This window comes from Citrus clementina, unplaced genomic scaffold (genome assembly GCF_000493195.1).
Source record: "Citrus clementina cultivar Clemenules unplaced genomic scaffold, Citrus_clementina_v1.0 scaffold_8, whole genome shotgun sequence".
Taxonomy (NCBI): Eukaryota; Viridiplantae; Streptophyta; class Magnoliopsida; order Sapindales; family Rutaceae; genus Citrus; species Citrus x clementina.
In genome coordinates this window covers 18,321,642-18,325,972 of record NW_006262022.1, presented here as the reverse complement: position 1 = coordinate 18,325,972, position 4,331 = coordinate 18,321,642, and positions in this window count along the sequence as shown.

The window sequence follows — 4,331 nt, the reverse complement described above, 5'->3', positions numbered from 1 at the left end:
ATAAGAGTTTTAAAGGGGTGCCAGTAGCTCCACTCTGATAAGAAAAAAAGTTAGAAGTCGTTCATTGTCTTTGGGCGTTGTACTTCGACCTTCCTCATGAGGTAAACTCAACCCATCATGTATTTTACACATAAAAAATTCACAATTTATTGCATTCGACTCAAATGTTGTTTCACACAATATCTATGTTCAAAATTAGGGAAATTGATAAGTAATATGAAAAAGGTGGTGTGACTTTTTTTTTTTAAATTCAGAACTTTATTAAAAAAAAAGAAGAAAATTACAACGAGTAAGGGCCAAAAAGCAAGTTTAGAGAATCGGTACTTAGAAAAGCCCCAACAATCTTCATGCTATATGACGGGGGATTATCTCACCAAGAATAAGCAGAACAAGAAATCCAAACTATTGAATTATATATAATGCAGTTCGAAAAAATTAAGGTTATAATTGAATTAAAAAAGAAAAAGGATTGAGGACTTATAATGGTTATTCATTAGCTGAATGGAGAGGAGGAACAGGCATTGACTGCCAGCCATGCACTAGCGGAAACAAATTACCCTACAGAAGTTACAAAATAGTAAACAATCACTCACTTTATTTTTCCGAGCTCACAGAATCATAATCCATTTATATATAGATTTCTATCGAGTAAATATCATTCAAATTCTTTTTATACTGGTATAATTTTATTCTATTTATTTTAGTGGCTCATCAATTCTAATTATTTTCTAAGTTTATGGAAGAAGTTCCATTTAATAAACGTAAAAAAATTCTAAACTAGGAATAGAAATTTTCGATGAATGAAATTAAGAACCCTTATTATTTCAGCACCCAAAAGGGAATTTCTCATGTCCCTTCCGGATGCTGAAGACTAGTACGTTGAATAATCCTGGACTACTGGTTTTGTTCCTCTTCTATCATATTTTTAATTCTCTCCTTCATAGTTGTCAATATGCAGGTCTGGCCTTCTAAATTTGATCCCCTTCTTTGTGGAAAATCTTCTCTTTTCCTTTTCTGCAAGAGAAATATTTGACACTAAGGGCTTCATGGATTAGATTATAACGCTGCAAAAAATATATATAATGACAGGCAGGAGAACTATATTTACAGCAACTAGAGGTATCATATATAAGGGCTATGACAAGCTACTGCTGAAGACCATGAAAAACATTGAAGAAAATATTACCATCAGTGCTACTATTGAAATGAAGAGCTTTTCAAGTCCAACCAACAAACCTCCTTGGAAACTTAAGAAGAAAATCTTCATCATCAAATCTTTATTAGGGTCTGAGTAACCATTTGGCTCAATAGACACTGAGTCTGAATTTTAAAATATTCAACTCTCAATACTAAGTACCTTTTTAGCTTGCATTTATATTCATTCTCTGTAGATCAGTTGTAAACTCTTTAATGATCATCCTTGTTATCTTGTTCAATTCTTGCACCTTCTCTGTCTTTTATGATGATTACAAATTCTTTCAAGGTTTTCATTTTTTTATCTCCTCAATGAAACACTTTGGCTTTTCCTTGAGTTGTTACTCTAGTATAAACATACTGCTAAATTTGAAAGCCTATTGCCCCTGGTTGAAAAAAGTTGTAGCCTTATAACTTTGAGTTGTAAATATGTGCGGTTAACCCCATTGCTGGATTTGTTGAGTCTCAGAAATTTTTGTTGAGTGCAGGTGAATAGGAAAGAATTTCCTATGATGGAGCAGCGAAGGCAGAGCCCATATACATAAAATCTTTATCAAACAATTCAATACATCAAATTATATCTTCCATAGTTGATTCAGTGATCATTAAACTTTGTGTGATTTGTGGTAGTACCACTCTTCTTCAGTGTCTTCTCTGATCATTAGTAAAAACCAAAACTAAAACTTGATTCTTGTTGGAATATGAAATGAATTGTTTGCTTGATTGTGCTTGATCTTTTTTAGGAGTTTAGAAAGATCTTGTGCTTGCTTTCTGCAGGCTTTGCTTAGTGACCCGGGTTAAAAACTTCATAAGAAAAAAAAAAAACATTACAGTAAAAGCCATTTATCGTCTTTAGCCTCTGGACTTTGTGCTTGGCCTTCCACACGTATTGTATATACATACACGTAAGAAGTTTAACAACTCAACCCAACATGCACTATATATATACACATAAGAAGCTAAAAACCTCACATTTTATTGCTTTCAACTCAAAATTTGTTTCACATAACATTAATGTTCAAATTTACAATCCGTATTCATCATCCCAACAGAAGTAGAACAATATATCATTTGATTCGTGGCTTTCATCAGCTTGATATAATCAGTCATATGTTTTCATTTCTAAGAAGCATGTACAAAGTTAATCACATAGTTGCCAAAAAAATAAAAAATAAAATCAAGTATGACAAATGAAACATTTTTTTTTTCTTTTGGCCCTACAAAAGTGATTCACTCCAAGAATTATTCAAGCTTCAGTATTCATTTACATATTAATTAACCATTAACTAAATACCAAAAACATTTGACCATCCTTTAATCTATGGATTTACTCATTTTGTCTTATTTTCATATTATATATATATATATATATTAAATATTTTGTTGAAACAGTCCTTTTCAATGGTTAGTTGCGCCATTTGTAATACAAGAGAATGGACAATTTGGTCAAGGAAGGAAGGAATTGTCATACATGTTATTTAATATAAACTAAAATCCACTGATGTGGCGAAAATTTTTATTTTGTTTTTTTATGTTATGTTTTATTAGAGTGTGAGCTGATAAAGAAATCGGTCGAACTGCCTACTAGTAATATAATATTAATTCGAATGGGTCGCAGACAGACAAAAATTTTGACCCTATCAAGTTCCCATTTCCATGTTTGCACTTGAAAATACTTCAGCATTTATTTGTTAGCTGCGCAACACAAGATTTCCAATCAGTTGAATTTTAGCCAATCTCACCTGATAAAGGCAATTTACTTTTTAAAAGCATACGTGTCCAGTAGGATCCTTATAAATCCAACTGTACTCACATTGTGAGTACAGTTGTCATAAGATGTATATTGATCAATGTAAAATTTGAAAATAAAACCAGTAATAGATTGTCATGCACCGCTTGGGGGGAAAAAAAGGAAGAAGAGTAGCCACACGTGCTTAGGGTGCGTTTGGAATTGAGGTGCTGTAACTTTTAAAGTACAGCTGTTGTGGAAAAAAAACTGTAATTATGAAATAAACGTTAATAATATATAATAAATATAAATTTTAAATAATAATTTTAATAAAATTATTAATGATATAATAGATTTTTCATTATATAAGTGAAAAATCATATCAATGTACCTTCTAAGCTACAACAGCTAGTGTTTACCAAACACTTTAGTGCTGTATCTTAAAAACTACAGTTGTCCAACCTCAATCACAAACGCACCCTCAGTAAATTAAGTGGCCAGTTGCCTGTTGCATGCAATATGAGCTGCTTGCTTCACCACTTCTTCACATGCTTGTTTCACCTCTTTGCTCGCCGCATGCATGTTCCACTTGCTTGCTTGAGGCAGTGATAATGTTTATATATAAATTAAGAGCTGCTTGTTAATGGATTCACTTACAATCGAGACCAAGACAGACGGAGAGGAAAAAGGAAAGAAAAGAAAAGGGAAAGAGAAGAGAAAAAGGGAAATAAGAAGAAAGAAAGAGAGGCTGAGAGTAAAGGAAAAGAAAAAAAATAAATAACAGAGTTACAGGAACTAAAATTGGATAGTTAGAATTATATCTATTGGATTATTGGGTAACTGATTTATGGAATTTAAGTAGTCATGATTTAATTTACATCATACGTATAAGTTTTTATATCAGTTCTAACAGTTAATTTTGGACTCTATATTTTAGGAGAAATTTAAGAATTCAAGAACCCACAGGAGCCCAACGAATCTCGAAGTGAAACAAGACCTATGAGTGGATACTATTATTACTATTATGTATTCTGTGAAGCATTTATATTTGATAATATAGTTTAATATCACGTTATGATTACATATACACATATTTTATGTTTGATTGAGTCATGAGATGTGATTGCCAGTCACCATATATGTACTCTTCCCCATTGGCTATGTGCATGCGTATTGAGAGTTAGGTTACTCTACCCGTGCAAGATAGATAAATTCCACCGAGTATCGAGAGGTTTTTCCCCCACTCTACTCGTGCGATGATGATCTCAGCAAGGATTGAGAGTTATTTACCCTAGGTACTATTTGGTGTAGTTTTGTCGTGTATGTATGATTTCCACGTTTGCTGATGATATTACATTCGGTGCCAAATTATGACACATGATTATATATAATATATACCCTAGTACGC